General features: G+C 41.3%; 1 protein-coding gene across 6 annotated transcripts in view; it reads left to right on the top strand.

The window, feature by feature from the left end:
- The window catches only part of BMPER (BMP binding endothelial regulator), a 148,903-nt gene that overhangs the window by 109,227 nt on the left and 22,292 nt on the right, over window positions 1-17,384 (top strand). The gene's annotated exons all lie outside the window — the stretch shown is intronic.

The raw sequence follows: 17,384 nt of genomic DNA, 5'->3' as shown, positions 1-17,384 counted from the left end.
TGCCTCTTTCCCTATTGATTTCCACCAAGAGGAGCCTGGAAACATCCTCTTGGCACCCCATCTTTAAATATTTATACACCTTAATGAGGTCCTCTTTGAGTTGTCTCTTCTTAAGGCTGAACAGGCCCAACTCCCTCATAAAAAAGATGCTCCAGTTCCCCAATCCTTGTTGCCTTCCCTTGGACCTGCTCCAGGAGCCCCATGTCTCCCTTGTACGCAGCAGCCCAGAACTGGAAACAGCGCTCCAGATGTGGCCTCACCAGGGCTGAGGGGCAGGACCACCTCCCTTGACCTGCTGGCAATGCTCTTCCTAATGCCCCCAGGATACCATTGGCCTTCCAGGCCACAGTGGCACACCGCCAGGTCCTTCTTTGTAGAGCTGCTTGGAGCTGCTTCCCAGCAGTTTGGCCCCCAGCCTGTACTGGTGCATGGGGTTATTCCTCCCCAGGTGCAAGACCCTGCATTTGCCTTCGTTGAACTTCAGACAATTCCTCTCTGCCCATCTCTCCAACCTGTTGTGGTCCTTCTGAGGGACTGCACAGCACTATGGCAGTAGAGGCACTGGGAGAGCCAGTGTGTTCCCAACCCTTGCAAGAGCTCTGGTGCTTGGGAACCAGTTCTCCATGCATACCTGTCCAGACTACCTACTGCCATGAAATGACTGAAATACAGGTAAGAGGCACCATGATTTAGACTGCTGGTGGCTGACATAGCTAACAATAAGAGAAAATGGAGTTTGTGGTGTCTGATGCATTTTGGGATTTCTAGCAGAGAGCATCAAACTGTTCTGCCTACATGGTAATGGTAAGGTGTACTGCAAAACTGCTGCATATATGTAAGTCCATAGATCACTACTGTTTTAAGCTCCCTCCTTGAAGTATTTTTCATCTGATATAGCCAAGAGGGAGTAAGTACAAGCTGCCAGAAAAATAGTGTTTAGATTTAAAGATTAGAAGTTTGGATTTGGAAAAATGGGTTGAGTGGTCAGAAAAGATAAATGTAAAGCCAAGCTGAGCTCAATTATCTGCAGATCATGATTCCTCTTTGTCTTTCCCCACACCCCTGGGCCTGGCGGGGTATTTTTCATGTAACCAAGTCCCATCCACTTGTGTCTGTTCAGAAAAGTACCTCAGGAATTTAGGGCTAGAAAACATTCTTCTCTTTGTATCAGTGGTTATTACAGCTGTAATACATCGAAGCAGTGCCAGAGGATTCACAGATGTCTCCTTTCCTGTTGAGGTGGGGGGAGGGATTAGGGTGGAGAGGGCTCCAAAATCTGACAAAACAGTGGTGTTGGATAGACACCATTCACCTGGGACCGTCCATAGCTTGCTTCCAGCCGAGGAGCGCATGCTTCCCCAATGACCCACTTTGTACTTCCCTATATGGAAAGTTAACTTTTTTTTTTTAAACAAGCAGAGATCTGTTATAGGAAAACCAGATGAAGCAGCATGTGATTAAACCCGTGGAAGTTTCCTTTCCTTCAAAGGATGGCATGTCTGGAATGTATTTGTTTTGCTTACCTAGTTACATGATCACAACCCTACCTGTCCTTTTACACTGAATGAGATGATGTTATTTCCTACTGGCTGTAAGTGCATTATGAGGCTTCATTTCTCACTCTTCAGGAAAGAACTTCATTTGTCATTATCATGAATGGAGGTATATAGAGACTTATGATGAAAACCTGCTTCTGCCTAGTAAAACTCCATTTCTTTCTGGTTTATTACATGGCTCAATGAAATTCAAGTCAGGTGTTTCATAACCAATTGCTGTCTTCCTCACTGTCCATTGTATGACAGATGTGAGACTCTGCATGTTAAACTGTAAGGTCAGTTTGACTGAGACAAAAAGGATCCTGAAAGATGGTAGGCACTGTGGAGTAGGGAGGAGGGGGGAGACATCTAACAGAAAAGCAGGGTACCCCTAGTGCCCTTATCATTTGTCCATATGGACTGCATTCTCAGAAGTTGTTTTTCCTGGATTGCTTTTAATAGAGGTTTGGTAGGTTGATTTTGTTTGTTTTTCTACGGTGCCTTGAAGTCATGAGGTAAAATTCTGATTCATTGAAGTCAGCAGGAATTTTGCTGTATTTGGGTGACAGGTTTTCATCATTGTGACTTTTTGTGTCCGTGACAGCTGTATTACAGTAATCTTTGCATCAGTTAGTAATCCTTGTTTTGTCTTCCCACCATTTGCTGTACCACAGATAATTTCAGAAAGCTTCAGCTCCTTGTTTCATTCTTTACTGGAGTAGACAAAAGAAAACACATTCAAATCTGGACACCCATATCCTGTTTGCTTGCCCCTTTTTTCCCAGGGGAAAACTAAAGGGTGACTTTCCAAAGGCAGAAGGCCTAATTTGTCTGGCCACAGGCAATTGAGAGATCCTTTCTGTGTTTCGCTGACTAGAATTCACTTGTGGTTCTTTTTTCTTGTCTGTAAGGAGCTTGTAGAAGAAACCTGCAATGATAGGTCTGCTGTCCTTCACGTTTTTCAAAGCTTGTCCTATAGGCTTTAAAACATGCTCTAGGCATAATTTCTTTAATATAGACTTCACCATCATAAATATCCATATTAAAGCTGCAATATTGAAATGCCACTGCTTCACAGTGAGCATGAACATGGAGTAGAACTGACATGGTGAAATTCAAGCACATCCCTGTTGCATACACTAATAAATAGCTTTTGAAAGAGCTCTTTCCCATTCTGGAAAGCACCACTGATGTTTCAGTATTATAATAAAATGCACAGTTTTTAAAAAAAGGAGACAAGGTGTGGAGAGAAACTGGTAGAAAAGCAGAATGATAGCCTTCCTTGTGGAAATATTTAAAAAGATGCCACCTGCAGTTTGGTGCAACTTAATCCATTGCCAAAGAAAAAATACCTGCTATGTTGAAGTATTCTTTTTAGCTGCAAAAATAAATCCTATTTTTGGAAAGCTACTGTTTGGAAAAGTTGTAAGCATCATCAGAGGAAACCACCATCTATCTCTGTCAGGTACCACAGATTTTTAACTACAGCTGCTACAAAATCCAAGACCTCTGTTCGATCTCATTTTAATTAACCTCCACCACAGGTTCTCAGCAGGGCTTTCTTTGCGAATTTGTTTTAATTTAATTTTAGCTTTTTATGTTATAGGCTTTATTGCAGTATTGACTTTAAATAAAATCCGGGGATGCTCAGCTGATGGCAATATGTCTATTTCTGTAAATAAATAATTCAAGAAACCGACCCATCATCTCTCATATTCTGCCTTAGGCAGAGGTCAGTAAGTATTGCAAAGAAGAGGAAACCCACACATATGATAGCTGGCCAACTGTGCCATGTAATATAGGGAGGAGAAATCCATTCAGGCCCCTGAGATGATCAGTTCACATCTCATAACATGAAATTTTAATTACCTTTCCTTTAGCATGCATAACTGCAAAGCTACTATATTTCAGTTTCTATTTTAAGCCACCTGCAGTATATCCTACCTAATTGGACACACAGAGAAGATGAGCAAGGGTGTTTATAAGCAGGCAAATGAGATGAATTTGTGGGAAATGTTTTAAAAATAAGCTTAACCTAATCCTCCTGTTATTCTTATTGAGTTCATTTATGCTTCTGGCAGGATAACCAGACAAAGCAGGACGTGAGCTGTGACCAGCACAAAAAAAAGTTTCTGTAGAAAGTTTGCCTTAGGAAGGTTTTGGCAGCTCCAAGGAGCTTATCAAGATTGTTCTCCCTGTATTTTGGACAGCTGACTTGCTGCATGTGAGGGGTCCATTCTAGAGACCTTATATGGGTTGCATTTAACTGAAAGCTTTCTTGTGGGTATTTTTAATAGTTGGAGATTTTTCCTTCTGTTTTGCTGTCTTTTTTTTCTCAGTCTCATGGGGCATCCAAAAAATCTGGGGTATTCCCAGGCTTTGAGATCTCTGTGGACCTCTGCATTATGTTAGCTATTAAGTAGCTGTCTGTGGTATAAAGCAGCAATCCGGGATATAGGCAAATCTCCTTCTTTCCTGTCTGTCCCCATAAGGGCTCGCTGTACTGAGAGGTGTGTGAAGGTCCCTTACTCCACACTTGCTCTCTCAAGTGTACAAACTGCTAGTGTGTAAAGCAATTAACTTTTAATTATTCAATCCTCATTTTTCTGTTGTTCTTCACAGCACATGAAGGAATCAGCACTTCACAGGACTGGTGATTTACACAGTCTCTCAAACAAATGCAGCACAATCCATTTTGGGGGTGTCTTCTGTTGCTATTCAACCTACAAAATGTTCACACCCTGGGCATTGAAGCTCTGAGAGCAAGAGCAGATCGAGCACCAGGCACCAGCAGTGAGATGAGAGACAGATGCAGCCCTTGATTAACTGTGAGCACACAGGTCCTACATATGTGGCAAGGCAAGTGCTGGTGAGGGCTTGGGGCATGACAACAAAAGGTCATGACCCCCCATGGCAAGTTTTAGCACCTGAGGATTATTGTATCCTCAGGCATCACAGCACCAAAGCAAAGAGCAGACTCAGTGGGAGCAGACAAGAATGGTGGCACAGGTACTTGTGCTTATCCAGTAGTATGTATTTATCCATCTTAAATATTTCCTATCACAATCCCTAATCTTGGGTGGGGTATGGGTATGTGTGTCAGGTTCACCCACTCTTTAAACTGTTGAGATGCTCATTGGAAACACGTGTGTAGTTGTGCTCCCATAATTGACTTTGTCTCTGGGGGATTCATCAGAGCAGACACAGACTTATGGAGATTGCCAGGGTCATCCTGGAGCATGGGTAGAACTAAAATGCCACTGGATCCCAGAACACTATAAAGAGTTCTTCCTCACCCAAAGGGAGCAGCAGGTTTATATTTTCACCCCAAATGGAAGGATCTGCATATGTGAGAGCAGGTGCCGTGATTTCAACCCTTCATCATGATATACAGAGGATTAGAGCATTTAAGTCTCTCTCTGACTCCTCCACTCAAGCCAGTTGAAATTAAAATTGTTGGTGAATGTGCTGGGAATACTGAAGGGAGTTGAAGCCATATGTTTTCTTGCATTCCTGGGTACTCCTTCAACTAACATTCTGTTTCCATAATATTCCTGAAACATAAAAGCTAAAATAAATCTAGCATGTGAAAATTAATAACAAGTGATTTCTCTTATGATAAGTCCAGAGGAAGCTGTTGTAAGTGTTAAGGTATTCAGACAGCTGATTTTTGTACATCAGCTCTCAAATGAGGTATGTAGTTTACAGAGAGTGAGTGCTTAAGGTTATGTAGTCTCTGAGTACATGAAGTTAGAGCTTGTTGAGGATGGTGGATACCATAGCAACAAAGAAAAAGATTATAAAGTTCCTTTCCTAAGTACTTCTTTTTAGCACTTTACATTTTCAAATTGCAGTGTAAACATTTAGTTCTCACTGTACCCTGGTTTGAAGTTGTTGAAATGAAGAAAGACTTCTTTGCTGTGCAGGAAGCCAAGAGAAAAGTTGAGATTAAAATGTGAAAATGCCTGATTCCTGGCCCCAAACTCAAGTCCTTCTGATGGGATTTAAGAGGTTTCACATGCACAAAAAGTGTATTGTCTTATTCTTGTCAAAGCACAAATTCTCAAACTTTCAGAAGAAAGCATTGCTAGTTTTTTTAAGAAGGCACTAAATCTTGTCTGCTCCTTTAAGGCCCAGTAGAGATGACAACCTCATTAATATTCCATGCAGCAATGTGTCTTTGGCAAGTAAGAACCTTAAAATAAGTCAAAACCTAGTAGTGAATTGAGGCATGGGCTATAAAACACTTGCTTTTGGAGCAGGAGGAGACAGTATGCAAGAAAACCCCCACTGAACTCTATGTTCAGATATCAAAGATTTGGCTGAGATTTGAAAGCCCATTTTTGTTCTGCTCATCAGTCTGTCTAAATGGTTTTTCTCTGTTGTATTAATTTTTCATCCCATTGTTCATGAAAAAAATTTCCTTACTCCCTGGATTATGACAAGGTGATGACATAGATTATAGATGTTCTTGTTGTCCTCAAAGGATGACATAAACTTTCAATAATTCTAAGATTTTCTGTGGTTGTAGAAAATGTTTTCAAAAATGTCTTATGGACTGGTTGGCATGAGGAATACCCTTGGTTTTGTGTCTGAAGGCAAAGATGATTTGCTGACAATATAGAGAAAGATCACCAATATATCCCTAGAAGGGGTTGAATGTTGTTCTGTAATCAGAGAAGAACGTAAACAGATTCCACAGGAAAGTGCCTATTTTATCTGCCATTGAGCTTGTTAACATGATCTCGGGTTCTATATATTAGTTAGGCTGTGTTTTGTCAGCATCTGAAAAATGTAGTTCCAACTATTTGCATCATGATTCCTCACTTTACAGGAGGCCCAAATCTTCACTGCAACCATTAGCAGTGAAGATCTGACTTCAAAATACCCACTAGCCCAAAACTGAAATACACTACATGGGCATTTCAGCCCATTTGTAAGGGATATTGCTTCGTATTCCAGCTCTCCTTTAACTCACCTGCTCTGTTTTCCAGATATTTTGTCTCTCTGGTTAGTTTGATCTCTATACGGTCATTTCAAACTGTTGTCCACCTCTACCCTGCAGATGAAGAATGCAATTAACAGGCATATGTGAAATGAATACTCTGCACAGCTGGGTGAGATCACACCAAACATGGTGGCAGAGAGACACTGAAGGAACAAATTTCTTTGGCAGGGTGTTCTCTCATGAGCCTGTGCTTTGTCCCAAGACGTCTAGACTGCTGCCTGACTTGACATAATCTATTCCATAGCCATAGCCTGTATTACGTGGTAGCCAGTGATATCCCTGGCCAGCATTCCCATCTGGTTTTTGAGGCAAGGAGTTCACACTGCATGGTTCTTTTTGTCAGCTGCATCCAAACTGTGCACTGTAGCCCCAAGAATTTTCTTCACCTGCCTCATTTATTTCTTTGTCTCTCAGTGCTGTTCATATTTCTCTACAAATGATAAAGTACTTGGCCAGGAACACTTTTTGGTTATGGAATACCACAGGGATTTTTGTCAACGTTCTCCATCTATGGAAGTTCAAATTTTATATGGGCAGAGGATATTTAACTGTGGCACTGGAAGAAGTAATAACGTTAGAAGATGCTATTTATTTTCTTCTGCCCTTGCAGCAGATGCAGACTACGTTCAAAGTCATGTCAGGGTTTAAAATGTAAATGCTCAGAGAATTGTTGGTGAAATATGTTTTAGTTCCGCAGCTGTGATGGGCCCAATCGACAGTGGTCTGTGCAGAATGTTTAAAAGCTTTTCCATATGACTAGGAAGTCAAGAGTTGACAAATTTCCTCAGTGTTTATAATTAAAACCCAGAAGAAGATATTAAACATTTACTGGTTTCTATGTTGTGGTCAATATTAAGATTTATTGACTTGAGGACCAATACTGACTGGGGGGAAACTAGGCCTGATCTTTCTCTTAAGACCTACTAAATCTGGATGGTGACTGAAAACAGAAGGTTGCATAGTTTAGACATCCAATAGCAACCTATTCCAAGGATAAGAACTTCTTTGACTTTCTGAAAAAGTCCAAAGTTTCTTCTAATGTTTTTTTACAATGCTTTAGGAAAATTAGTATTGCAGTAATGCTTTTAAAAGTGCCTTTTATTTGTGGAAATGCCCTTTTGACATACAATTGTTGGAGTTATGTGGAGTGCATGAAAACACTGGATGGGCAGCCTTAGGGAGAGAGTTTTGTGTCTTAAGTTGGTAGAGTGTTGAGTGGGTACGATATGAACAACAGCAACAGAAGTTTCTTGTGGTGTCCTACTGTTATGTTTCCAGCTCAGGGTGTGACAGCACAGCTTGCTGAAGTCCACAGAATCTTCCCTGTATCTATCCAGTCCTTGACTGTCTCTGAATTACTGCAAACAAATGATGACTTTTGTGACATGAACTGCTCCTTCCTGAGAAGCATGAAAATGCACGTGAACTCATTCCAGGTCACCGCTACTTACGCTTTTGTGTTAAAAGTTTTATCATTTGAAAACATCAGATGCCTGAGAGCTTGAGCTAGGAAAGTCAGAGATCAGAGACTGATCTCATAAACCAACATATTACGTGACTATCACTCCTACATACACAACATATGTATTTTTGCCTGCTCCTAACTGTTGCCTGAATTATATGCATTGCTAAAGAGCTGAACACAGCAATTAATCTCTTGCAGATGCTGACTTGTGGCTGGCAGCATCCTTCATTTTCAGGCTTAAGGTACTAATAAAATTCTTAAGTCTGCTTTCCATTCAGATGTGAGAAAGTCTTCCAGATTGACATGAACCAAGTCTTTGATTCATTTTTTGTTGGTAGTGAGAGTGGACCCTCATGTCTCAGGGTTCTAGACAGGATGGTATTTCATGAAGTAGCCCAATAACCCACTCAAATGTTAGATCCAGCAAAGTAGTTTATCCAGCAGCTTTTGACATCTCCCTTCCTGGGCATCTTGGAGGCCATCACATTACATGTCCAGACTCCATTTAGGCTTCTTGGTGGCTCAGCAAAAGGATTTGTTATGAGCTGAGTGGGGAATGACCAAGAGAGGGTTACTGTGCTTATGTGCAATAGGAACAGAAACAATTTTTGTAATACTGAGTGTCAGCTGCAGGAAAACCAGCTTTATCTTAAGGTTAGTGGTATTTCTGAAAGCTGGCAGAGACACAGGGATTGGTTTTCAAGTCTTGTATTGGTTTTGTCCTCCTCTCCTGTAGTGTCCACTGTCTGCTTTGAATGGAAAAGTGATGCCTTACTTATTCTAGGAAAATGCATTGTGTTCAGGTAGCTAGTGTTTCTAGAAAACAGTTATAACTTCTGACAGAGTTTACCAGAAACCGGTTGCCTCAATGATAAAATTTTTTTGTGTTCCTTTATATATCTTGTAAATATGAATGCTGTCTTTCTGTGCAGTAATCCAAATGAAAGTGTGAAAGAATATATATTTTTTTTTTTTTTGGTTGACCCTATGTTTTCCTCTCACAGTACAGGTATGACAATGATGGAAGAACACATTTACAGGTCTGTGGTGCTGCTGGAAAAAAGATCCCTTCCGCGGCTGTTCACAAAATGAATCATTATCCTGACTGTAACAATAAATACCATGACAGAGAACATGCAAGGATTTATCCAAAGGTCACATTCACCCAAAAGGTTTCTCTGCTGAAAGAAGCTCGCAGCTGTGTTAAGATTAAAGAGTGTCAGAGAACTATAATGTGTGTGATTTTTTCACTCTGAGTAAAATATGAGCTGTTTGTCTAACAGCCCCAGGTGAGGGATGCTAGTGTCAGACTGCCTTGGGGCTGTCATATATATTTCCAGTGGGTTTTTAGTGTTCAGGAACAATCTCCTCTTTGATATATTTATCTGACACATCCTAAACTCCTGCGATGCCCAGGAGGAGAGCTTTGTCCCGCTATTCTTACTACTTTAATAGTCACTCAGAAAAGGGAAGCATAATGGGAACAACTCAGACAAATGACTGAGGTCTAAGTTATGTCCCAGAAATGGAAGTAGTCCAAACGAATCACTCACCTTCTTTCTTGAATATGCTGGTGGGCCAGTCTGTGATGTGATAAGCATTTTATCTGCAGCAACAGGCAGCTGCTTGGGTGACTCATCGCTGGTGGTCTTCAGTGAAAACCTTTGTGTGAGTTTTTATGCATGCATGGAAGGATGCAGTCATGTAGTTCAGTATGTGGCAACACCTTTATGGTTAATCTTGTTAACGTGCTTCTTCTTTCATTGATGATATTTTAAAGTCAGGAGTAGTGTCATGAGTTTAATACTTATTTAGAAGCAAGAGTTTTGCCCTTAGTGGCATAGGGTGCACTGTTGCCCATGGTTGCATGTCTCTCTTTGGTCTATCCCTAGCAGATTGCATCGTTTTTCTCCTCCCCTGCCAGCAGTGAGCCTGGCTCCCTGAGCTCACCTCGAGCTTTCAGGACCATTCTCAGTAGTGGCAGTCCCCAGTAGATGCTGTGGAAAAACACTGTTGTGGCAGAGAGGAACATGGAGTGTTGCTGTACTGAATGTTCCTCGGGAAGTAATTGTGGTTATTGTTGCATCTGTGGACAGTAAACAAATTAATCTTCTGACATGTTGCAGAAAACACCAGAGAAAAACCATGAGAAAGTTTTATGTAATTTTAATAGTGCTTTGTCATTTCCTACCCCACAAGTCATTTAATTTTTCATCAGAGGACTCAACATTGGAGGTGCACATGTAGTGGACGTGAGGGAGAGAAGATCTGCTGGTCTCTCCTGGGTTTCCACTTTGAGTTGATTTTTCTGAAAACACTTAAGTGGCATTTTTTTTCCTCTGTATTTTATAGAAGCTTCAAGTGATCACCTTGTGAGAAGTGGACCCTACTAAGGACTGCACAACAAGTTATAGGCAAATATTTTAACAGCCCAGCAAGACCTCTTCAGCAGCCAGTTAGCAGGTTTTGTATTTACAACAAGTGGGATTAGAAGTGGCCTTGACTGACAGCTCTCTCAGCAGTGTAGCCATGCTTGTTGTTTGGATCGTCTCTGAACCTGCTTTCTGACTCTGAGTCTTATGTTGGCGTGATCTAGGGAGTCACATAAGTGATTGTGGATTGTTATGAGATGGGTTTCCATCTAGGATAGCTTTTAAATATGGAAAGTTGCCATGAAACACAACATGAGGAAAGAGGAAAACACCTGGGGCTGAACTGGTGTCATGTTTCTGTTTTACTTCTGAAAAACCTAAGACTATATCCAAATTGCACAAGATAAAATACCTTAAATTAGTTGTCTTAGCTTGAGCAGAGCTCCTAGAGGACCTTTGTCAAAGCAGAGCACACAGCTTTTGTCAGAAAACCAGAGCTTTTTTTTGTATGAGGGTTTTTTCCGCTTGTTTAATACAAAGGTGATTCAATCCTAGTGGAGAGCAGTCACTGTAATGTAATGTTTTTCTGTTATGATATTAAATAGAAAACCTGTAAGCACTATGTTGATACTCTCAGCTGTAGCCTAGTTAGGCACAGAAGACTAGAATCCCACTGTAAGAAAGTAATCCCTTTTCTTCAGGTGGCCTTGGTCTTTCATTTTGAATCTCCAAAGCTTTTAAGTAAGCATTTTTTTTTAAAATCTTCAAGAGGTGGCTGGTGTTTTGGGGGTGAGTGAGTAGGAAGCATGAGGCTTGGTCCCAGCTCTGTCCTGTGACATATATGAACCAGCTCAGGGATACATCAGTCAAAGTCTCAGTATTTGAGTGTGCAAGATAAAGCCTCCAAAATCAGAGAGAATTGTTTGTTAGGTGCTATTGTAGAGTCTGTCCATCTCCACTGACCTTTTGGTGCAGGTGGATTGTCAGCTGTGCAGAACGTGAGCTGCCATTTAAACCACTACCGTGCCCATAATTGCAGAGTTTTGCAGATGCACACATTGCACCAAAGGCTGAAAGTGTGTGCCTGAACCACCCAGGCAAAAAGTACTTCAAAATTTATTTTTATTCTCTTTTGTAAACCCACTTCTTCTCTGTCTCTGGTACTCTAGCTTTATTGATGCATGCTTGCAAAAGAAAAAACATAATAAAATCTCTCTTTAGAAAAAAATTTTGAAGCAGTGACCTTCGTCTGAACTTCATGTCATGGTTTCCATTTGCCGTCATGCTTGGTGCAGTTTGCAATTTCCTGGCGTCTTATCCATTGGCTCAACACTGAAGTTTTCACTTTGTCTTCATTGCCCAGTTAGTGGGCAGAGACCAGGAATGTGCTTCTGGAGTGGCTCGCTCTACTGGGTGTAGGTCTCCAATGAACCAACCCAACAGCTTTGCTAATGTCAGTGTTCTCTGCTGAGCTTATAGGAGTGTTGCTGGAGAGTGTGTTTCATGGAAGGCAAGTTGGAGAAGCAGACTATAGAGTTTAGATTTGCCACCTTTTTCAGTTTGATGACTGGAGCAGTGAGGTTAGCATCAGATTTCAGAGTCGTTGTGAGCTGAGGGTACGAGGGGAGTCTTGTGCTGAGGGCAGCAGCTGGCAGCTTGATCTTGCTTGTACTCATGAGTGAGAAGTATTTGCCACTTAGCTGATCTCTGGTGTCTGCATTTCCTGACTTGCATGCTGTGTGATTCCTGTGATGGTTGGAAACAGCAATAAAAGTGGATTTAGAATGAAAAAGTTCCACGCCATGTGGTCTTTTAGAGTACCATGGGTTTTCCTATGTAGGTTTCTGGGAAAAGGGCTGCTCCAGGGGCCAGAGGTGTTTACTTCATGTTGTAGGAATTTGCACTCCAACCAGAATATGAAGCTGTTGGAAGTTCCCTGGAGATAAGACCATGAGTGTGACTGACAATGCCAAGGGGATATCTAAATGGAGAAATTTATTTTGACTGTTGCTGTGTAAATGGATATTTTTACAGGGACTGTCCCTTTGCAGGGCAGAATATGCAGAGAGATAGGACTGCGTGTTGCCAGTTTCACCAGCTCCAGGGGGTACTCTCAGTACAAGCCTGTGTCAGGGCACTTCCTGCAGGTCTCTTCCATCTTACATCAGCTGTGGGTCAGACCTTAATGGCACATTTTTCATCTGTCTCATTGCAGGTGAGATGATTTGCTTGAGGCCACCCCAGAAAATCACGTCTATTCAGGATTAATAAGGAAGTGTGTTTTAAGCCTACCCTAGACTGCTGTGCAACTGTGTGCAGTAGAAGCCTGTGACTTCTGCTGCATAAAACAATAGAGGTATTTTGATTGGTAATACAATAGTATTAACAATAATTATAAATACTTATAACAGGGAAGAAATGTTGCTCTTAGCCAAATTCTTCTACTTAGCCTTTAACCTGACATTTCCCTATTTTGTCTCCTGAATGGAAAAACATCTCTGGGTCACTTTATTGCACAGAAAGCAGGAAAAAGAAAATAGGTGCTGGTATTGTCATCACAGTTGATGAAGTCTAGTCAGTTTACAGCTTTTTCACGAAGTTGCTGGAAAACTGGCGCTGTTTTATTTCAGATTATAATATGGGATAGCACTTGCTGCTTCTGTTGTGAAGAGAGACTCTATGTTTTGAATTTCACCCCTCATGACCCCCTTTTTGACCTGGATAGCTCAGGATTAATCTAAAATGATGCCTCCAAGACCTTGGGCCAGGAGAGTGTATGTCTGTGAAGTCTGGTAAATACTAGACAAGTAATATGATAACAGTGATGAGGCATGGGCATCTTCCACTTCTGTGCGTATTCCCCATTGCTTTTGGAAGTCAGATGCAGCAGACTGTGTGCTGTGCTTCCCCCTGCAAAGGGCTGGGATTTGGAAAGCCAGTTAGCACGTCTGCAGTGCTTCAGGCAGTATCAGAAGAAGCCCTAGGAACCATGTGTACCCCAGAAACATGATTTACATATCACTCTGTGGTCACAAAGTATGATCTGTGCATTTTTTTCATCCTCATGAATGCACTGGAAGTAGAAATAAAAAATGAGAGAGAGGCTTTTCTTCACTCAGATGGTCTGAAGCAAAGACTTGATAGCAATGAAACACCTTGCAAGGCAGAGCAATGGGGAAGTCAGGAGGTGGGGTAAAAGCTCACTCTGCCATTCCCCTGCTGCTGAAGACGTGTTTCATGAATATCTGGAATGAATCACTTCCCAAATTGTCACCATTCCTCTTCCTCCCCATAACTGAGTCCCAGAGGGGAAGGTACAGGTTCCTTGGTTGGGTCTGCTCACTGCCTTGAACTTTGAAAGAACAAACTTAACACTTGGCATAATTTCTTTCTTGCATCCCACAGATGTGAGATCTGACTGTCAATGCAAATAATTTAGCCACTGCCTCTGATTTGAATTGAGCCTGGGGCTAGAAGCTGTTTGCATTCAGCAAGCGGTGCTCAAGTTGCATTAAATGAGATGGTGACTTCCCTCTGTTATTGGACATTTATATAAATAATTAGTGGTATCCTCAGAAGAAGCTATGTAAAGATGCTGGAGTCTTTCCCCACCTGTACAGCTGGATCATTGTTAATGCTATGAAAATATATTGCTTCCCTTCATTTCTTGTTAAATAGGAGATTTGAATGCTAGGGCTCTGATCTTGCCTGTGTTTTGTAAGCACAGAATTTAGGATTTTTCCCAAGTTAATAAGTACACAAGGTACACAAGATTAACAGAAAACAGATCGGGGAAAGTGGCATTTCAAGCTACTCTGACTTTAAAAATATTTACTGTAGTAGCATATGAATGAAGGTTTGAAGCTCCAGATTGCCCACTTACGTGTGTGTAAAATGAAATATGGAAACAGGACATGGAACAATGAAATGCTTCTGAGGCTTTACCTGCTGATCTCAAGCATTCAGAGCTGCTTGCTATCATTGCAGCTTCTGAATGGCATAAAACCCACCTGGTGGTACAATGGTTATTACCCTCATGGAGTTCATGGGGCAAAACCACAACCCATTTGTGTGTGACCAATTCCCTCCCTGCCTTGCAATTTGCAGTCTGTGGAGCATGTCAGCAATGTATTTCAAATTTCCTCATCTTTTGGATTCTATTTGAATGTAAAGAAATTCTGTTTGAATGTAAATAAAAGAGCACTTTCTGAGAAGAGGAGGAGCAGGGAGGGGATGGAAGGACTCCTTTATCTGGCATCACCATGAAAGCAGTTGAGTTGAGGCCTGAGGTTAGTTAACTGTGAGACCACCACGGCTCCCTGGTGAGCATCCCGAACTGACTGGCTGCCTAGCTGGAAGATGCTTCGACCCTGGCTCCTTGGTGGCCAGGCTGCTCCACAACTGGACAGCAAGGAGCTGACTCCAGCCACACAGTCATGGGCTCTAGTGTCCCCAGAGCAGAGGCTCAACTTTGCTGTCTTTCACAGCTCTTCTTATTCCTCTTGCTACCATATTTCTAAAACAACCAGGATTCAAAGCAGAGTTGAGAAAAGATGTGGTTTTCATATGATTTCTGAACATGGATACTAGCTCTGTGAAGAACCAGATGTAGAAGGGTTAGGGGGAACAGACTCATAAATTGTTGCTGCTGAGACTGTGATCGAATGTGATAGTATTCCACTGCTGAAAACAAATATAATGTATTGCTGCAGAGTCAGGTTTGGGGTTAGGAAAGTTGGGTAGAGATTCTCACCTTGGGCTCTCTGTGAATCTTCGCTCTTTCTAGTGAAACTGAACTGATTTATGGTTGTGTCTAAAAACTAGAAGTGGCCCAACATGGATACAGAGGCAAATGTTCTTAAAACTGAGTGTTCCATTGGGCATATGTGCAGATATGCATATGGGGGATGGAGAATGAGTTTAGTTTGTTACTAAGTTGGAACAGATGTCGGATCTGGGATTGGAGATTTCAGTTTTTCTCCTTGTCTTGTGGAAACAATGCAGTGCTATCATTTCAACTGGTGAGTTGGAGCTGGTGTGCAGCTTAGGTCTCAGCTTTGTTATCCTCTGAGCTCTGAGGTTTGTCTGAATTGAAAAGCAAAATAAAATTCAAATGTTAGGATCTTGAAAAACCAAAATGGAAATACATGTTGGGAGGAAACATTGTTACTTCTATGGAGAGGAACCTTTCAACGTCCCTTGCACCTTACTGCTGTTCTTCTAAATGGGTCAGACTGTGTGGGCAGCTTAATATCATATATCAAAAAGTAGATTAACTGCTTGTCTTATGTGTGATAGAATTGAAAATGAAGGATTTTTAAAGACCTAATCCTTCTATTCACCATTTTGAAATATGGCTAAGGAAAATCCTGTGTGAATCAAATGGACAAAACTGGCATACAAGAGAAAAACTAATGAATGTACATACTGAAAGGGAACATTTTATTCTCCCCAAGTAATTCATGCCATTTTATGGTTTATTTGAAATGAAGTAGTCAGTCCTGGCGGGATAGCGAGCTACTTGGCACATATGTTTGGTTGCATCCACGGAGAAAAGAAACAGCTCTTTCTGGAGAAAAGTCAGTTTGTGAGCATGAGAGAACTTTTTCAGAGCTGGTCGTGTAGGATGAGATGTCAAAAGCAGGTGGTGCTGGCCAACCATACCTGGCATTGCAGACAAACAGAATTTTACCCTGGGCTTCAATAGGCATGGAGTTATACCAACACCAAGTGTTTCTGGAAAATGTTAACCATGAAAGAACCTTCTTTTCTCAAGCCAGGCTGTGTCCTCCTGTAACCAGCTTTTCAAGAGAAGGGAGAAGTTGGCTTGAGGTTAACCACCACATGCCCAGCTGGGACCAACTCAGAGATGGTGAATGTAGACATGCTTAAAATATAATCCTTAGCCAATGCTAGTGCTATTTGCCAAATATCCAAACACCCCTAACAATGCTTAGAAATACAATTAGTCATGTCCAAGTCCTAGATAATATTATTATTTATCTGTAACATCAAAAAGGTTACTCAAAGGTTAAGATCCTAGGGTGCTACTGTCAAGCACATATTACAATCTCATTGCTGCCCTCAAAAAGTTTAAGTTTTAAAGATGTGTTTGTCTAGCTGTCAGGACAGTCTGTCCTGGCATTGTTCTGCCAGTACTGAACTTCATTCGATAAAGAACGAGCCTGCTTCACTGCAACAACTTCCCCATCTAAGTGCTTCCTCCGCCAACATTTCAACAGGATTGAAAAGTGGGTGTATTGAGAAGCAGAAAGAGGGAATTGTAATGTAGTGTCTGTAATATTTCCTATCTTCATTGGATATAGGTCATGTTCTCCAGCTTTTCTTCTTGTTCTTAAGAAACATAGTCAGATCTCACTAACTCAGCAGAATCAGGTTAGAATGCTGCTTACATGGAGTACCCTGTGGGGTTGAAAGCACACACAGCAAGAAGTTTGTTTTAGAACTTACTAGATAGCATGCTGCCTTGGAAGGCAGTGCTGTAATATAATGATCAAGATGCCTTATAAAAACAGATCTGAAGGAGTACAAAGGAAAGCTATTTGCAATGCACAGCAATACATTTTATTGAGCATGCACAACCAAGAAAGGTATTTTTCTGTACTTCTGAGCACATCTGTAGACACCCCTATAAGTATACACCGGAGGAAGTTCTCTTTTCCCAATGAGAAATAAAGACCAAAGACTAACCACATGTGAGGATAAAAATTAATGTGACAGTTTGTATAAAAAGTAAGCGCAGGGAGGGAGTGTTAATACTATGTTTTTCTGAGTTTCTTTTTAAACATTTAATTCTGACCACCTCAAGTCTTCCTCTACTTTAACTTAACTACACGCTTTTCGTCACTTCCCATCATGAAAATTGTATGCTTCTGTGAGATGATAAACAGGTGTTACTTTTCATTCTGGCAGCAATGGCATTTAGTGCAGGATGAAATAATCCTACCATTAAATAAGAAGCTCACAGTGGTGTTGTGAAGCTT

The sequence above is a fragment of the Corvus cornix genome, chromosome 2, assembly GCF_000738735.6.
Source record: "Corvus cornix cornix isolate S_Up_H32 chromosome 2, ASM73873v5, whole genome shotgun sequence".
Lineage (NCBI taxonomy): Eukaryota > Metazoa > Chordata > Aves > Passeriformes > Corvidae > Corvus > Corvus cornix.
Note: the sequence above shows the minus strand (reverse complement) of the source record. Positions and strands in the feature narration are given on the sequence as shown.